The 19796-nt window shown below is 53.4% G+C and overlaps 1 long non-coding RNA gene across 1 annotated transcript; it reads right to left on the bottom strand.

Annotated features, from left to right (window-relative positions):
- Positions 1-15543: 15543 nt before the first annotated feature.
- LOC139082256 (uncharacterized) lies at positions 15544-18398 on the bottom strand. The gene is made up of 2 exons (XR_011538071.1): positions 17835-18398; positions 15544-16158 (listed from the first exon to the last, which is right to left on the bottom strand). It is a non-coding gene; the product is annotated as an uncharacterized lncRNA (long non-coding RNA).
- Between the last annotated feature and the right edge of the window lie 1398 nt (positions 18399-19796).

Genomic DNA, 19796 nt, shown 5'->3' on the forward strand with positions numbered 1-19796 from the left:
CAACTGGAGACCACTCAAAGGTTCTGTGATCTTGTGCAAGCCACTCCTCCTCGCCACACGAAGGTGGGGATGACTAGACAGCCCCCGCCCAGGGCTGTTTGAGGATTAATGAGTGAATACACATGTAAGCGCCACTTCAGTGTGTGTGTCATCAATCGCTTGAAAGTCAGCCCCACTCAGGCAAGGATCTGGGTTTGTTCAATTCCTGGTACTAATGATGGCGTCTGGCACATAGCAGGTGCCTTATAAATAGATGTCGGACAAGTGGATTATGCAAAAAATATTTAATAATAAGTCTTTGTTGAATGATCGATTAAACAAACAGGTCTCCAGGGTTCCATGAGACCATCACTTCCCTGGGCCCAGAAGGGACCTGCTCCTGCATTTCGGCCTCTGGAGCCGGCTGCATGCTGCTTCCTTCCCATTCCGCCTTGGGGCTGCAGGAAAGAGAAGATAACCGGGGCTGCTCCTGGCTGTCCGCAAACCCACACTTGGCAGGAGTCTCTGCAAGAGGCCACCAAGCCCAGCAGGTGAGGACTGGAGGTCACAGCCTCCTGGCAGATGAGGACCACGACTTTGCTTTGTGGAGCTGACCGTGTCCAGCCAGGTGTGAGAAGGTCCAGTCCTCCAGGGCCCAGGCACGTCCTGCTGTCTCCCTGGTCCTGGAGTGTCCGCAGCTCCCCAGAGCACATGCTTCTCCACCTTCCAAAACACGCAGGAGGAGGAAGGCCTGGCCTGGCCGAAACCCTGGACGTCTGTTTCCAAGGCCATGGCTTTGTCCAGCACAAGGCACCCTGTGGGTGGGGAAGGGTCCCTCCTGCCCACAGGGAGCTCACAGCCTGGTGGGGACCAGGGTGTCAGGCAAGCGTCTTCACTCTTTTGAAAACAATGAGGCGCTCGCTCCCTGTCGGATCTTGGTGTCTCTGTTTTAAAATTATTTTTCCCTCTTGGTGCATCACAAAAATGCTTCCATCGCCTCCTTTCTCCTGTGTGTCTTCCCTCCTCTCCTCGCTCTGGGGCTTCTGAGCCACAAAAAGATAACCCAGAGTAATGAGTATGGACGAGGCGGAGAAAAAATGCTAAAGAAAAACCAAAGGAAGAAGAGCTGGCCTTGCTCTCCGTGCGAGCTCGCGGGGCGGGCGCTGCCTTCTGCTCCGCGTGGAGGAGCTGGAGATGAGCTGGTACACGGATTCCGGGGAGGCAGACGGAGCATCCTCTCAGTGCTGCTTCAAGACTTCCAAATCCAGCTTCACGAGGACCCCCAGACTGCTCCGCAGTGGTGACACTGACCTGAGAATTCACTCCCTCTACAAATGGCCAGTGAGGGCCTGCTACGTGCCCAGCACGTGGGGTCCAGCAGTGACCACAATGGACACGAGCCCTTTGCAGAGAGACGGGGTGAGGAGGCAGGCCCGAAATGTCAGTGATCAATTCTGCAGTGTGTGTGAGTGTGCTATGGCTGCTCAAACACAGTTGCATGAACTCGGGGCTTAAAATACAGAAATCTATTTTCTCACAGTTCTGGAGGCAGAAGTCCAAAATGAAGGGGTTGGCAGCGCCACTTGCCCTGACACTTGTGGGGAACATCTGTCCCATACCTTATTGTCAGCTTCTGGTGTTGCGGGCAATCCTTGGTGCTCCTTGGCGTGTAGACACGTCATTCCAGTCTCCGTCCCCGTCATCATGTGGTTGTCCCTCTGTGCCTGTCTGTGTCCTAACCTCCTCTTCTTGTAAAGACAGTCGCGTCGGATCAGAGCTCACCCTGGAGACCACACCTTAACTCGATCATCTGCAAAGACCCTATTTCCAAGCAAGGTCATAGGAACTGGGGGTTAGGATTTGAACATATCTTTCCAGGGGACCCAAGGTGGGGGCAGTGTGTGGCCGCGTGTCCAAATGGTGACATGTTCAGTATTAGTGGTCTTAGCGGGACACCAGCAAACCCTCCTCTAAATTCTGGGGCCACCTCCACCCTCCTTTCTTTCTACTTGGCCATTCGAAGCTGAGATGAAAGTCACCAAGAGCGTCATTTGGTCGCAAAGACCCCCGGCACGGCTTTTCTCGACAATTCTGGGCATCCGAGGTGCTCGTCCAGCTGCGCAGGCAGGGCCCTCTCCAGCCTGTGCTCCACCCAGGGCGCCTCGCGGGCGCTGGAAACATGTGGGGTGCAGCCCCAGCTCCTGCCCTCGGCCTGCAGGCCACGCACCCGTCCTGCCCGGCCGACTAACACTGCAGACAGTTCTTCCAAATCAATGTTTACACCATATAATGCTCCTGTGTGCAAGGCATTTCGTACACACAGAGAAACAAGGCTGGGGACAAGGACGGACATTCAAATCCTGGAGTTAAATGAGGCTGACCGTGACCACTCCGGATGCCTGGCCCTGGCGCTGTGGACGGAGCCCGTGAGGTGTGTTAGGAGGGTCAAGAGTTCGACACATCCGTCCAGTCTCCCCTGGGCCTATCTGTCACAGATATTTTAGATTGGCTTTTCTCCTGTTAATGCCCCCTTTGTTTGAGATCTGAACTGGCTCTTCTTTGTTTAAGACCCTGAACAGACTGGGACAAACCCTTTTTTATTTAAGAGACTATTTTTTAGAGCACTCTGAGATTTGCAGACAATTGAGTAGAGTTTCCACGTGTCCGGAGGTGGATTTCTGCCCAGGTCATGAGGCTCGGTGTCCAGGTTCCTGGCTGACGCCTCACGTGAGGCAGCGACTGGCTGTGACTGGGGCCTCCTTGAGGGCAGGGACACCCCAACCGGCCGGCAGACAGGACCTGCTCCCCAACACGTTCATTCCAGAGGGAGAGCAGACGTGTGAGCAAGGGCAGCCATTTTAATGAGCGTGCGATAGAGGAAATAACCAGGAGGGGGTGATAGAGGCTCATGGGTGGAGCCTGCTGGGATTGGGTGCTCAGGAACAAAGTTTTTGCACAATGCTGCTCGTGGCTGTGTTTTTTTGGTAATATCATGGTTCAGATACAGGAGTATAGTTAATTAACCTCAGCATCCAGCAGATGGAATACTATGCAGCCACAAAAAAATAGTTTAAAGACTGTGGGATACCTGGGGAAATGATTACAATATCATTTCAAGCAAAAGAAAGCAGAATACAAAATTGCACTTACATGTACTAACTAGGGACACATAAAAATATATATACACTGGAAAGAATGCATCACGTTTAACGAGGGCCAGAGTGAGCAGCTGAAGAGATGGAGGTGCATTTCTTTAATGAGTGGTGAGCCTTATAAAGTAGGTGGGAAAAGTTTTAAAGAAAGAAATGACCCAAAAGTTCAAATCAGTTCTGATGTCAATCAGAGGTTATGAGTGAAAAGTCAGTATTTAAGCCAGTATTTCCGTCTTTGATATTTAGCTATTTCTGATCCCTCACTACAAGATAGTTTAAAAACTGTATCAACATAATTTCCATATATATTTATACATGCATATATTTATACATACACACATGCACATGCATACATATATATACACGTATCACATACAAACACATATGTGGATACATATGTGTATGTGTATATTTATCCGTCAGGATTTTCTTCCCCAAGGAAAAGTTACAAATCTTAACTTGTTTGGCCAAAAAAAAATAAGTCCCCGAAGGTGGGCTCCAAACGGTCTTATGAAAACAGATGACCAGTTGGGATTTATGAACACACGATATGGAGACGAATAACTTTACGCACTACATGTTCCTGGCAGAGTGTCAGCCATACATGTTCAAAATTATTTTTTAATTAATTTTCATAGTAAAAAAGAAAAGAAAAAAAGTCATTGAGTAATTAAATGCCCTGCCTCGGAGCCTTTTCCCTTACACAGATCCGTTTGTTTTTTAACTGACTCAGTGGAAATTCATAGGCCAAAAATACGAGGCCTGAGCTAGTACCCTCGGCCTGGATGACCCGGGCCCCATGTAAACTCGCCCTGTGGTCCTAGGCGATTTCCTCGGGCCTGGCTTTCCACTTCTTAGCAGAGAGAGTGCAAAATCACCATGGATTCTGCAGTGGGACCGGGGCTGGCCACAGCGCCCGGCTGCAGACCCCAGACGGGCACGGAGAACAGGCCACAGGCTCCATTGGGAGCGCCCGCCGCTGCTCGACAGCCAGGGGCCCCGAGCAGACGATGTTCCTCTGCGAGCCTCGTCTTCCTCGTCTGAAAACTAGGAATAACCAAAGCTCCTTTCTTGTCAAGATTGAAAGATAAAACCAGACTCATGCATGCAGGGTGCCCCCCCGGACTGGATCCCGTGCGATGGCTTTCACTTCCTCCACTCAATTCTTTTTTAATAATTGACTCACGACGGTTGAGTTAAGACGTGTCTCTCCCTTGGGCAAAGGCTGGTTTTGAGTGAAGGAGAATGGCTGGTTTCATTGAGCAACTACTAAGCGCGAAGCACTTACTCCTATCAGCCGCTCACCGTTCCAGGAGCCTCGTCGGTTATTTTCCCACTGGACTGATGGGGAAGCTGAGGCCCAGTAAGCAACAGAACTGGGATGTCAACCAGGCAGTTGGGTCTCTGAGCCCACATGCTTAACCCCCACTCTATGCTACACATGTAGGGAACAGGAACAGGGACGTGGACGAGCTCATTCTGCAAACGTGAACGCTAATTCGGACCAGAGATCCACAGGAATCCATACAGCTCCCCTCCTCCTGCCCACTCCCACCGGCCCTCGACTCCAGGGGTCTGAGATTAAGACCCAGACTCGGAAGCCAGACAGGATTCCAATCCCAGCTCCATTGTTTTCAAGCTGTGTGATCTTGGGTGGGTTAGTAGACCTCTCTGTTCCTTCTTTTCCTCAGTTTCAAGATAACGATAGTGCCTACCTCACAGGCTGTGGTGAAGATTAAATGACATAATGTACACAAAGTGCTCACAGATCAGGAAGTGAGATTCAGAGAAGCCGCCTGACTTGCTTGACGTTCCACAACCCAGGTCCCCCCCACCAGCTGTAATGGAACAGGATCCCGAGATTGACTTAGATCGGGGTTGGCAAACTGTTTCTGTAAAGAACCAGGTCATGTATCCATCTTCAGCTTTCTGAGCCAGACAGTTTCTGTCACAACTACTCAGCTCTGTCGGGACTCGACAGCAGAGGCAGACAACCATCAAGGAATGGGCGCGGCAGTGATCCAATAAAGCTTTATTGATACAAAGAGGCAGTGGCCCTCGGGCCGTAGTTCGCTGACCCCTGACGTGGGTGGGACTGGGCTGGGTGCCGTGGACTAAGTCAGTTCTGGTAGAAAGGACACGGAACGTTGGAGGAAGAGCTCTGCCTGACGTTTGCGGTGTTTGCACATGCTGTTCCCTGTGCCTGCAACACCCTTGTCCCTGTCTGTTCTTCGCCTGGCCAACTCCTTCCTCCTTTAGGTCCCAGCACAAGCGTCAATGCCCAGGGCCGACCTCCCTCGGCCAGACACCATCCCCCTTCTGGCTTAGGCCCCCTTTTTACAAACTCCCGTGCACCTGCACTTCCCCTTGTAACTCCACCACACTGTGGTTCAACAACATTTCCGTGCCTCCCCCCGGACCCAGAGCCCTGGGCAAGCGGGGGCCACACCGCTCTTGTTCCCTGTGGTTTCCCTGTTCCTAGCTCAGGATCTGACTCGAATGTTTGTTCAACAAATTAATAAATGAACAGAAAGAAAAAGAAACCTCCCGTTCCCAAGACGCGGTGAAAACGCAGCAGCATTACACCACGGGCCCAAGCAGTGTGTTTTAACCCTTTTTTTCCTCTCATTACGTTTTCCCACTTTCTTGCTTTCCAAATCTGTAAACCAAGGTAAAGCAAGTTCATATAAAGAACTAAGCTATGTTTTTTAAAAAAAAGCTTTTCAGTGACTCATGTATTTCATTAGCATCGAAAACAATATAGTTCCATTATACATTTTATACAAACTGCTAATCCACATGTGTGCAAATTTGCCTCTAAGGACAACTTAGTATTTTTACGATATGCTTTCCATATTTCCCATTGTTCCAATGTAATATTTTTTGCTATTAAAATACATAATAAAGTTCTAGAGAAGAAAAAGCAGAGTCGCTCTAAGCAAGCAAAAGCACGAGAACAAGGCTTGTACAACCCCTTGTTCCTTTGTCTTTGACGGGGGAAGGGTCCAAAATGAACTCTACCTCCTCGATTATAAAAATATATTGAAACAGTCATAGACTGTAAATTGAACTTGAACTTGTCACGCTGCCCCAGCTTTCCTCCCTCAAAATCAAGAGGCCCGGCCCGTCCGCTCGGCACAAGCGCAGCGGTGTGCCAACCGATGGCTGACAAGCGGCTTTCCACCGGGGAGGCTGCGTTAGACGCGGTGGCCGACTGCTGGCTGCGTCCTCCCGCGGCGGAGAGCTCTGGTCTCTTCCTCTTCGTTTAAGGACGCTGCTCCCATCATGGGGGCCCCACCCTCGAGACCTCATGTAACCGTAATCACCTCCCGAAGGCCCCGCCCCCCAAATCCCACCACACTAGGGGCCAGGCCTTCTGCATAGGAACGTGGGGGACACAAACGTCCAGGCCATAGCACTCATCAAGATTTTTCATCTTGATGGCATGTCGAAAGGGTAATGCTTTCGATATGTTGAGTTAAAGTATGTTGTTAAAATTAATTTCACTTTTGCTCTTTATGATGTGGCTATCAGAAAATTTAAAATGATACACATAGTTCATATTATATTTCTATTGGACAGACCGCAGATTCAGATTCATTTGCATAATATACTGCATGACCTTGAGCAACTAATTGCACCTCAGGTTCCTAATCTATGAAACGGGAACCATTCTGGCACATAAAGGGGAGCTATTTTTATTTGCACCATCACCTCGAAAACAGCCTTTCTCAATGGGCCCCTTTCCCCAGGAGCAGGTGTGTCTGCTGGAAGCCTCCCCCGGTGAAGAGCTCTCCACTTCCCTTCACACCCAGCTCGGCCTGAGGGTCACACAGCCTTTGTTGGTGAACGGATTGGCCGGGAGACACTAAGCAAGAAAAACAAACAGGGCCCCTCTCTAGGTGGTTATTGAAGAGAAATGCCTGAAAACAAACAAGGGAAGACAGAAAGAGTCACGAGAAATCCCAGTCATTAATGAGGCGCCCTTAGAACTCAGTCCAAGTGCCAGAGAGGAGGGGGTGGGAGAGGAGGCTGCAAAGGGCGAAGGAAATGGAGGCGAGGAGACGGAGAACTTCGACAGGAGGACGCTGACGTGGAGCTCAGGTGAAGGGGAGCAAGGAGGTCCCCACGTTTGGAAGCAATTATTTAAACACTTTGCACCTTTCAAAACAGCGGACAGCTATTTCCAGCTCCAGATATCTTTGCGTTCCCCCATTGCGGAGCCCCTCTGAACGCAGCTGGCTGAACAGTGCTTTCAGCATCGGCTCTGCTGAGCCAGAGGAAACATCTCAGCTGAGGCTTGAAGAGAGGGGCATTCGCTGGGGTCCCTGCGTGGGCTGTCCCAGGCTAGGGCTGCAGAGCAAACATGCAAGGATGGTTTGTCTGCCGCCACTGCAATGGAACCAGCTGGAAACTGCTCACATCCTGCACCAGCCCATAGTCACGTTGTGATGGACGAGGGTCGAGAACCTGCCCCTGACCTGTGTCCTGGGGGGATGTCGGGTTTTACTTGGAGCCCCTGGGTCCCCTGTGGGGAGGGAGACAAAGCTGGCTGAGCCCCACGGCAACAGCTCCTGAGCTGTGGAGAGTCCTTTGTCAGGGGCACTCTGCAGATATTGCGATGAGCAGGTAAGAGCTGCTGGTTTTGCAAAAACAGAGTCCTACATCCTATGGTTTTAGCAGGGACTGCCCCCCGACCCCAGCACCTGGAAATGCTGGTTCCTAAGCTTCTGAGGGACCAGGCCTAACAGAATTATTCACCTGGCCTGCTTTTTTGAGAGATTCTAATTAAGACCCTGCCCAGGCTAAGCTAACCAAGTCCTGGCTCCTCTCTGCCTCTGCTCTGCTCCTCTCACAGCTATCTACACTGACCACCACGCCCCAGATGGTTTCCCAGGAGGCACTGCATGTGTCACCTTGTGCGCCCAGTGCACCCATAACCATCCCTTCCTGGTAAATGCCCCATCCTCCTCCTCCTGACCCCCTGGAGAACCTCCCCTGACCTTCTCCCGCTTCCCTCTGAGTTAAGGCTCCCCCTCACTCTGTTGGCCCCCTCCAGCCCCAGCACAGCTATTGCTGCCCTCCACTCTCTGCATCATAACTATTTCTGGATTTATTCATTTCCACGTCTGGTTGCCAGCTCCTGGGAGAGCAAGGAGTGCTTCTGTCTCAATCACCTTGGCATTCGCACACGGCAGACGTTGAATACAGACTGGGCAAGTGTGTGAATGAATGAATGAATGAATGAATGAAATTGGGCAGACAGTTCAGAGTCTTTCTGAACCCTTCCTCTTTAATGAGGAACGCAGGGGTCAAGAGCATGGACTCAGAAGCAGCTGGCCTGGGTTTGAATCCCAGCTGCCCTCCCTCCTCACTGTGCGGCCTTGGGCAAGTTACTTAACATCTCTGTGCACAGTAATAGTACCCACCTCCCAGGGTAGGTAGGAGTAACCAAGTTATTCTATTTAAAGTGCTCAGAGCAGTGCCAGGCACATAGTAGGACCAGGGACACTGAGTAGGGTCAGCTATGATTACCCCGCTGGTGCAGAGTACAAAACCAAAGGCTTTTTATAAAATTCTGCTGTGGATCCCAGCAGCCCGCTCTGAGCTCACGGCCTTAAACAGAAGGCAAGGAGTTAAAGCCTTCAGCCCCAGGAAGGAGGGATTAGCAGCATTGTGTCTGTTTAGTTACTCAGCTCCCTGCCTCTCCAGAGGAAAAGATCCTTGAAAGATTAGATTATGTAGTGCGAACTGTGGGCCGAGGTGCAGAAGAAGGCGCTGTGGCCTCCCAGCTACGCTGAGGTCTCGGGCTAGTTTCCCGTAGGTGGTCAGGGCCAGATTTCCTGGAGGCCCAGGGAAAGAACAAACAGCCTTTCCTGTCCCCGGGGATCACAGCGTGAAAGCACTTTTTAAACCTTAAATTAAAAGCCTGAAAGGCCGTGTCCATTCTGCAAACTCCATGTGCTTAATTTTTAAAACAGCAACACGTCAAGAGCTCTGGCAAGTGACAGACCCCGGCCTCGGACTATTGAAAAGTGTTCGCCTTCAAGAAAAATAACTCAAGCAGAGTGACGTGCCTGACAACATGATTCAAAGGCCGTCTTTCCCTCTCTGGAATGGTCCTCGCTTCTCCAGACGACAGGGCTGGGAGATGCAGACGAGGAACGTTTGGAGATCGTCCATACTGTGATATTATAACGTTCCAAGGGAGTCGTGGCTTAGCACCCCTGGAAAAGGAGAGGGCCCTTGCTCCAGGTATGAAACCGACTACTGGAGGCGAAGAGAAAACACTTTCTGTCAAGGGTTGGAGATGCGTATGCGCTTGCTCTTCAGATTTATGACGACCCCCAGAGATATTCGCGTGGGGCACGGATCACACCTTGAGTACAGAAGCCAGATTCCAGACATCTTGAAATGGAGAGTTCTCGGATAAGCATCACAAAGCCTGAGTTCAAGGCTCTGCCCTGCTACTTCAGAGCTGTGTGACCCTGGGCCTGCATCTTGACCTCTCTGAGCCTTGGTTTCCTTCCACATCTGTAGAATGGTCAAATTATCAGTACCTGCTTCCCAGCTTGGTAGTGAAGACTCCATGAGACCTTGTACTTGGAGACTGTTTTGGAAACTATCACGCAGTATTCAAATGGGAGTTTCCTCTATCTGGGGGTCTCCTGTGTGTCTCACCATCCAAAGACTCTTGAAATTTTGTAAAACACCCAGGTGCACAAAGAGGTGCAAACAAAGACCTTCATTGCTTCATTCCATGATGGCAGATCAATTGGAACTCAGTTTGATGCCCATGAAAATTCCTCTAGAATTTTGTTACCTCTAGAAGTTGAAGACTACAGGGCAGGCGTATGAGGTTGGCCATGAGAGGAGACCTGGATATTTTGTTAAACGGGAGGGGAAAATTGAGTCCCAGCACATCACGCCCGCCGCCTGTGAGCTGCGTGATGGCGGGGCCATCTTTGCTCACTGTTGAATGCGCGACTCCCAGCATCACTCCTGGCACACAGCAGGTGCTCAGCAATATTAGTTGAACTAGTGAATACACACAGAATTGCTCCACGGATGCAGCACGAGACGACGGAAGTCTTACTATCCAGACACATAGGTCAGCCCCTCGGAGGGCGTCTGGAAGGAGACACCCCACCGTTTAGCTGATTCCCCGTGGAGCGAAGGGGCAGCCCATTTTGCTCGGAACTTCAGAATCATTCGAATCTTTAACCCTGGAAATATATTTTTGCATGGCTTGTATAATCTATAATCTATAAAGTAATAAAGAACTCGCCCCCACAAAAAAGAAGAAAAACAAAAACGAGACTCATGTATGACTAGTACCCGCGACTGAATCACAAGAATTCAAGAATCGTAAGAAAAAGAGTCTTTGGTGACCCATAATCTGAAATTAAAATTAATAAATTTGGAGGAGAAAGCCGTGCAGCACTGACTCCCCACCTCCAGGAGCGGGAACCAATGGAACAATCAGCACAGTGCGTTATTATGTCTTAATGAATAATAATAAAGCGGCCGAAGCTGGAAATCGGAGAGCTCCCAGCCTTTGCCTCTGTGTTTTTTGTTTTTTTGTTTTTTTGTTTTTAAAGATTTTATTTTTTCCTTTTTCTCCCCAAAGCCCCCCGGTACATAGTTGTGTATTCTTCGTTGTGGGTTCCTCTAGTTGTGGCATGTGGGATGCTGCCTCAGCGTGGTCTGAAGAGCAGTGCCATGTCCGCGCCCAGGATTCGAACCGACGAAACACTGGGCCGCCTGCAGCGGAGCGCACGAACTTAACCACTCGGCCACGGGGCCAGCCCCTGCCTCTGTGTTTTTATTAAGCAAGATCACTTTGGGTTAATAATAAAATGCTCACAATGCGCAGGTGAGGACAGTCCTGGCACGGAGCCACCATGGGAACAAGGCTCGGAGTCGCCCAGGCCCTGTCGCTCCTCCGAAGGCTCCTTCAGCGGAGGCCGTGGTGGAGAGAAGCTGCCGCAAGTGAGCGCTCTCCTCAAGATGCAGACGGCCAGCCCAGGCCAGCAGCAGCTTTCAGAAGAACAGGACACGTTTTCTCCCTAGTGTTTCTTTTCTTACACACACACACACTTGCACTCATATACACAAGCACCTGCACACACGTGCACACACATACACACACACACAACAGCAGCAGAGGAACTTCTAAAACAAATTAATCCCAAAATTAAGGTTGGGGAAGAAATGTACCCCCCAGGCCAGCAGCCACGTTTGAAGTTGGGCTCTCTGTTTGTTTGTTTCTGAGCTCTCACCATCTCTCTCCTGAACAGGAGGGAAGCCATCTTTGGGGATCAGGAAGGGAGATCTCCCTCTGGCTTCGAGTCAAAAGCTGAACAGATGTTCCAGCAACTAGAAAAGCAACCGCCCAGACCCCTCCCTTCGTCTCTGCTCGTGACTGGTGGACCCCCATGACACCCGCCCCACACTCACGCCCACGCTCATGGTGTCACATCAGCTCAGAGGATCAAAACTGTAAGTTTCCGTGGCCCAGAGATAGCCCCCAGGCCATAGGGACTGCCCGGTGGGGGCCTACTCCACTGTCTTGACCCCACGCGAACACTCAGGCTGATCTGGGAAGCATCTCCCCACTCTCCTCATCCCCCTCTCTGCCTCGCAGCCCCACTGCCCCGGGTGCCCGGCTCCTCCCTGCCCCCCGCCCCTCCCCACACCTCCCCAGGTGGGGCCTGCGCTGCTTTGGTGAACTCTGCCCGAGTCCCGCCTTCCATAAGCCCGTGGAAGGCCTTGGAGGGGAGGAAACGATCGTCGCTCTAAACGAGCCTGAAGACGACACAGAGAGGGAAGTCCCATGAGAAGACGTGACTTTGCTGAGGGACGTTTACTCCAAAAGAGTGGAGACGTGGTGCCCGGCCACCCACTGGCCAATGATGTGGGGCGCATGGCTCTGAAATGCTGGGCCCCCCAGCCCGGACACTCAGCTGTCTTCTGGGGGCTGCTTTACCCCCCAACTAACCACGTGGTCCCATTAGAAGCTGCCATGGTCCTGGAGGAGCCCCCAGCACTCAGGCCGGCCCCAGCACCTGAGGTCTCGGTGGCCATATTGCCCACCAGGTGGAGGCAGCTGGTGGCAGTGATGGAGGATGGAGATGGAGGCAGAGAGGCAGAAATGAAGATGGAGTGGAGTCATGAGTGTGCGAGACCCTTCCTGGAGTTTGGTTGTTCAACCCCACCTTCACTTCCCTGAGCCGACTTAACTCACCTTTTATCTGAATCTTGTTTCTGTCACATACACTCCAAAAGTCCTGCTGAATCCAGCGTGTGTGTTGGGGGGGGGGGGGGCGTAAAATACACATGACATAAAATTTGCCACGTTGACCATTTTTAAGTGTACAATTCAGTGGCATTTCGTACATTCACAGGACGGTGCGTCTATCATCTCTGTCTAGCCCCAAGATACTTGCATCAGCCCAAAAGGAAACCCCGAACCCATCGGCAGGCCCTGCCCGCCCCTCTCCCCCGAGCCGCGGCAACTCCTGGCTTTCTGTCTCCGTAGAGTTACCTATTCTGGACACTCATGTGAATGGGGTCCTACGGCACGTGGCCTTCTGTCCGGACCTAGTTTAGGGCCATCCTGAAGGTGTGCTCCCCCCACAGTGGGAGACGGTCCCTCCTGACAAGGCTCTCCATGCGGAGAGCACAGAGCGGCTTCTTCAGTCCTCCCTCCGCTGGACCCCCTTGCCGATGGCCGCTGGAGCACCCGGCCTCCATCGTGGGAAAGCATGTCGGAGTCTGAATCCCCCTCGGCTTCTGCTTCCCTTATTCCATGTTTGTAAGCAGTAATGGAGCACCCACTAGGTGCTGGGCGCCGGATGCAGTCTCGTGAGACGAACGAGGGGCCACCACCACCTTCCGAGAGCTCACACCCCAGGTGCCAGGGCAGGCTTGGCGTCTCTGCGGGCCTCTGTCCTGCCCTGTGAGGCGGGCCCACCCCTTACCTGGCGAAGCTGGAACGGCATTTATACGGGAGGGTGGGGGCCAGGATTAGGGAGAGGGGAGCGAGGTGCCGAGGGTGCACGGCCTGAGGCGGCGCTCACACACAGGATCATGCAAGTGCCGGGTCCGGCGGGCACTACCTGCAATTGTGCATGCTGGCGCCTCACTGTCCTCACCCGGGTCGGGCCCCGACAACACACAAATCATGCAGTGCCCGGCACAGCAGCACACTGACATCTGGGAGCTCCCTACAGGCTGGGCGGCATACCAGACAGCTCTCCCATCATTTTGTTTTGTGTGTGTGTGCGTGATGAAGACTGCCGCTGAGCTAACATCTATGCCCATCTTCCTCCATTTTATGTGGGACGCTGCCATAGCATGGCACGACAAGCAGTGCTAGGTCCACGCCCGGGATCTGAACCTTCAAAGCCCAGGCCACTGAAGCAGAACTTAACCACTACACCACCGGGCCGGCCCCCAGTTCTTCCAACTTTTAACTTAATCACTACAGCGAGCCTATGGGCTCCTCACCTCCCTTCTACACACCAGGCTCAGAGAGGTCAAAGAACTCACCTAAAGCCACAGAGCTTGTTTGTGGTGGTGCTGGGGCTTGAGCCCAACTCCAGTGGTAGGGCAGGAACTGGTCATTTGAATAATGAAAGCGTATGTCCTTACGTGGTGTCCCACAGTGGGGCACTTTCCTGAGGGCCTCGCCTGCATCAAGGCATCCGCTCCCCAGAACTGGAAGGGCAGGTCCTGATTTGAGCCCTTCGCACACTGAGCCCGGAAGAGCCAACAGCCTGCTCTGCTTCAAGCTCGTGGGAAGCCGGGGTGGGCGACGTGAGTGGGAGTCCAGCGGGACGACTTCTGCTCTGCTGCACAACACGGCACTACAAACCCCTAGTGTGTATTCCAGGCTCATCGGTATTATTCCGTCCGTGTCCATAAGGAGTCCCGTGGTCCACCCCGGAAGTCCACCGCCAGAGGAGCCGTCTCCTGGGACCCCCCGCCCATGGCCGTGAACGCAGGTGTGTAGCCGGTCTCACCTGATGTAGGCGCACATGCGGTGATGCGTGTCCTGCACGTCCATGTCACATGTCACTGGCCCCCCCCACACACACACACACTCCTTGGAAAACAACTCAAGATTCCGAGAAGGTCCGAGAGAGGGCCAGAGAAGCTCATTTCTGATTTTCGCAGACCCTCAGCGGCCAAGACTGCTGTCCTCTTACGTGGCTCAGGCTTGACATCCCTGTGGGTCTCAGCCAGTATGGATCAGGGCTCCCCAGAGAGACAGAACCAACAGGGGAGAGAAGCTCTGAAAGGGATCCGTCTTAAGGAACTGTCTCGCCGGACTGTCGGGCCGGGCAAGCCCGAAACCTGTAAGGCTGGCGGAAGGCTGAAAACTCCAGCAGGAGCGGATGCTTCTGTCTTGAGGCAGAATTCCTCGTCTCAGGGGAACCTCGGATTTTGCTCCTAAGCCCTTCACCTGATTGGGTGAGGCCCCCCCAGATTATCCGGGTCTCTGAAAGCTACTGGTCGTAGGGGTTGACCACATCTGCCCAAAGCCTTCTCAGCAACACTCAGATTAGGGTGGGGTCAAAGACTTGGGCACCACAGCCTGGCTGAGTCCACACGTCAAACTGACTGTCACACGGCCCACGGGGATCTCGGCCAGAGATCCGATCCTACTCAGGTATCAGACCGACTCAGGCGTCAGACCCGGCTCGGGGCTGCGCACTCCACACAGCCACCGCTGAGACACAAGCAGGTGTCACACTTGCTCCTTCTCACCCCAAAGTGCCTCGTCACAGACAGGACCACATGCTGCCTGCTTTATAGGAAACGTTACGGGGATGCTCCAGTGCACGACGCAAAATGTAAGCGACGATTTTATCCACACGTGGATGTGTATCCATCGGAAAATGCACACACGATGGTATTGAAACCTTTCAGCGGTTGTCTCACCAGGGCCACCCTGCTGAGTGGTTGTTCCTACAAAGTTACCAAGCAACAGAAAGAAAGTTCAAGTCTTAAATTTCAGATGGCGAATTCTCCTATCAAGGGCGAATCACTCTTTAATAAAATAACAACGATGAAAAACCCCCAAATGATAGAAAAACTGCCTGACTCAACTGATGGGCAGTGTAACCCCAGCCGCAGCCCACAGAATAAAATGGCATGGACGGGTCGCTCCAGGATCCCGCCCCCGGAGGTACAATGTGTGATTTGACCTCATAAAACGGTTAGCGGGGGCGGAGACGTTAGCAAAAAGATGCTCCCGTTACACAAAAACCCAGGAAGTCGAGTTCTCCTGGGCAAGGCCCCGCCCGGAACGTGTTCAGGGGGGTTTTGAGTAATTGCAAATATACGAGAGAAAAATCATAAATATACTTTTCATTCTGGTTGAAGAAATGGAAGCGGAGTCTACTTTGCGAGTGTGGGGGGAGGCCCCCTGGTTTATGAAACGGAGGGGCAGGGGAAGGGAAGGAAACATTTGGGATTAAATACTGTCATTTGAGTGGCGCAGCTGATGAAAGCCAGGAAATTCGCAATGGACGCGCCGACAATCTGCCACTCCAATTTTACACTCCGGACCCCGAACAAAAGCGGCACTGTGAGGGCCGGGACGGCGGCTGGCGGGCAGGGCACCGGTTTCCTTTCCGTTTAATGGCTTTTCAGCGTCGAGTGTGAAAACCCAAATGTTGTTCTGCGGGGCCGACGCTGGGCCCCGTGCCCCCAGCACTCCGTGACAGGGTTCCGTGATTAGGGACAGTCACCAGGCCCCTTTCTTCACCTTGAAACACTGGCACTCAAGGGTGCTTCCACCGGTGGGATGGCTCCTGGTCCCATCGGGACACAGATAGCAGGCCTGACGCCCCATCTTGAGCCGGAACAGCCCTGGCGCTGTCCCAGCCACAGTAAATCAAGCTGCCATGGCTGACGGCGGAGCGTCCCCAGCATCAGAGCAGGAGGGGCTGCGAGGCGGCACGTGCGTGTGTTTGGAGCCCCTAAGAATGGCGACTGCTGTTGGCTGGCGCGCATTCTGCAGAGAAACAACAGAGGGACCATAAGCCACAGCGACCCTTGAGTTCTCACCTTTGTTTACATGGTCCTCCAGATCAAACCCTGGGAGGGGGCCGGCTTGTGTTGTAGTGGTTAAGTTCGTGCTCCCCGCTTCTGCAGCCTGGGTTCACAATGCAGATCCTGGGTGTGGATCTATGCATGCTCATCAAGCCATGCTGTGGCAGCGTCCCATATAGAAGAATTACCTACAACTAGCATATACTACTATGTACTGGAGCTTTGGGGAGAAAAAAAAAGAGGAAGATTGGCAACAGATGCTAGCTCAGAGCCACTCTTCCTCATCAAAAAAGAAAAAAAATACCTAGGAGATTCAAAATGGGCTTTGACAAACTTCAACTTGTGGGGGGCCTAGGAGGGTAAGGAAAGAGCAGAGAAAGCAGGAAGGTGAGTTGGTGGGCCCACCTCCTGCATCCTTGCGAGTTCTGCGGGTTGGAGATGAAATGCAGAGGCAGGCACGGGAGGCTTTTGCTGAGTGAGGAGCTGGAGGGCGTTAGAGGGACAGAGAAGAGGCACCTGGGCCTTGAGAAGGAGGGGACACAGCAGTAAGGAGCGGGAGGTGAGCGACTGGAGAGGAGATTTCAGGAACTGGGTCGTCTTCCCTGTTTATACGGTGAAGGCCGTGATCTCCGGGCTCTGAGAAGAACCCCGGGGCGGCTCCAGGGCACTTCTCCCCACGTGTCGGGAGAACAAACACAGAAGCAACCTGGTTTCGTCCCCCAGCCACAAGGGATTTCTTCGCCTGGCTCAAACGTCCCTCCCGAAGGCCCCAGGCAGAATCAAAGGCCTGGAGTGAAGTCCACACTCACGTGGACCCACCTTGCACACACCTTCCCTCCAAACTGCCCCTTGGCCCACCCTCGGCCACTCAGGGGCTTCCCCGTCTCCACGCCTTTGCCTGGGCTGTGCCCTCTGCTCAAGATGCCCTTCCTGCAGGTCCCCCCGGAAGGAATCCTAACTGTCACCCCCTCCATGATGGCTATGCCATGGCGCCCCGGCAGATCAGATCCCTCCCCCACCGTGCGCCCGCAGCACCTCGGCCGGAAGGTCCAGAAAGACGATCACACACTTTCCCCCGTGAGGTCCGAGAGACAGGGTGGGGTATTCATCTTGGTACACTCGGCTCCCTGCGCACAGTAGGTGCCTGTACATGTCTGCTCTACCTCCCAGCTCCCTGCACACAGTAGGTGCCTGTACATGTCTGCTCTACCTCCCAGCTCCCTGCGCACAGTAGGGGCCTGCACACGTTCGCACTACCTCCCGGCTCCCTATGCACAGTAGGTGTCTGTACATGTCAGCTTCATCTCCCAGCTCCCTGTGCACAGTAGGTGCCTGTACACGTCGGCTTCACCTCCCAGCTTCCTGTGCACAGTAGGGGCCTGCACACGTCGGCTCCACCTCCCAAGACAACAAGGAGAGTTTGCATTCCCCAGCAGAGGCCCCTCGGTCACAGGGGTGCGTCAGAGGCGCCACCAAGACCACAGGCACAGGCCGTGCTTTATGTTCATCACCCCATAACCTCCCCACACTGGCGCCCGGAGATTCTGTTTATCCCCGCTTCTCAGATGAGGACACTGAGGCGCAGAGCGCTCTTGTGACCTGCCAGGGACACAGCAAGGGGCACAGCCCAGAACTCACCTTCCCAATCACTTAGAAAAGCAGAAGCGGGTGCTCAGCCCCACCGGCCTCTCCTGCGGGATTTCCAGGCAGAGCTGGCACCTCTCTTCTCGCCTCTGGGATGGTCCTTGAGTGACGGAACTCGGATCAGAACCTGAAGGGAGGTTGTACTCATCGCTTTATTTTCAGGATTCTTTTCGTCCAGATAACTGATCCAAATGCCCACGATCTTTCCCCTGATCTTAAGTAGCATTTTGGGGATAAAACAGGAATTTCTCTGCTCTCTTTCGCCTCCGGGGCCCATAAAGTGTGGGACAGTGCCACCTTCTGGCCAGCAGGTGTGGGACAGCCAGTGCCCAGCGGGGAGGTGTCCCAGAGCAGGCCTCCTGAGCCGCTCAGCCTCTTCAGTCCCAATCAGGGGAGGAACCGAATGTGGACACGGGGTGCCCACGAGGGAAGGAGGTTGGACTGGCCTCCCTGGGCTCGCTTAGCTGCCGCGGGAGCTGCGATAACACGGAGACGGCCGGGGCTGCCTGAGCACGTTTCAAAGGTCAGGTACAAACGGGCCCATGAGCAGAGGGCACCGGCCTCCTCAGCCAGGAGATGGCAGCACCCAGAAGAGCAGCCCAGCGCAGGCTCCAGGAGGAAGGCAACCGGGCCCCGGGTGCCCATCCATGAGCCGGGCTGGGGGTCCAGGGGAAGAAATCGGGGCGTGGGGCAGAGAGAGTCAGGACGGGCAGGTGCTCAGAGCCCAGTACAGGGCCTGGCCCAGGGGGAGCCCCAATAAATGTGTCATGAAGAGAAACGACATGAGTCAATCAGCAAACAGGCCTGCCTGCTGTGAGCCACAGCTGTGGGCGTGCTGGGGGTACAGCCTGACCGGGGCAGGGTCCCCACCCACCCAGTGCTTACACAGAGACACAAATAAGTGGATAGATGATAGTCCCACATAGTCTGTTGCAGTAAGTTCAAGTCACCGAGCAAGTCCCTCCATATACCCCCCAATAAACACTGTTATAGGAGGAGCTGGGCCCCCAGAGATCCAGGCCGCTTGAAACTTTCATTCACTCATTCGCTCAGTGAATGTGGCCTGAGCGTCCACGCAGCGCCATGCACTGCGGTCAGCACTTTACGTGCATCGCGCCAGTAGATCTGCACCACAACCCCTAGGGCGGCAGGAGTAGAATCTGCATTTATAGATTCGGAAACTGTGTTCCAGAGAGGTTAACTAATCTACCCAAGGTCACACAGCTTCTCAGTAACAGAAGCAGAATTTGAGCAACGTTCAACCCCAACGCCCACGTATTAAGTGCACTAAGCCCCATGATGGTCCTTCCTCCAGGAGACATTTACTGCATTCCCGTCACGGGGCAGGCACTGAGCCAGGTCTCGGGATACATCAGGGAACAGAACAGAACAGCACGAGGGCCCCACCTTCAAAGAGCTGATGCAGGGAAGAAAGACAAGGAACAAGAGAACGAGACGCAGGGGACGGGGAGGAGGCCACTCAAGAGCGGAGCTGGACGCACCTGCCTTCGGACTCGGCACCTCGTCTCTGAGCCTCCATCTTCTGATCTGTAGAACAGAGTAACAGCAGCGTCGATGTGAAGGTTGAAAATACCCAGCACCCAGGACACACCCCACAGACGCGGCTGTTTTTATCAGCAGCTCGGGGAAAAGGCAGCAAACCCCAAGGCGGGGCGACATGAGGGCCATGGCAGGGGTGCCAAGAGCAGGAGGTGCTTGGTTGGTGTTTAAGATCATTCCTGTCACCATGCAGGGGCCCTGGGGTGGGAGAGACGGGCAGTGGGGTGTGAGCAATGCACCAAATGCCTATCCATGACCCTCCCTGAGGCTCTCAGATACGTTGAGCATTTTAAGAGGGAAGAGTCCTTTTTTTGGACACAATTTCAGACCTGCAGAAAAGCTCAGAACAGTATAAAACATTCCCGTGTATCCTTAACCCGGCACCTCCAGCGTGAA

Source organism: Equus przewalskii, chromosome 3 (assembly GCF_037783145.1).
Source record: "Equus przewalskii isolate Varuska chromosome 3, EquPr2, whole genome shotgun sequence".
Lineage (NCBI taxonomy): Eukaryota > Metazoa > Chordata > Mammalia > Perissodactyla > Equidae > Equus > Equus przewalskii.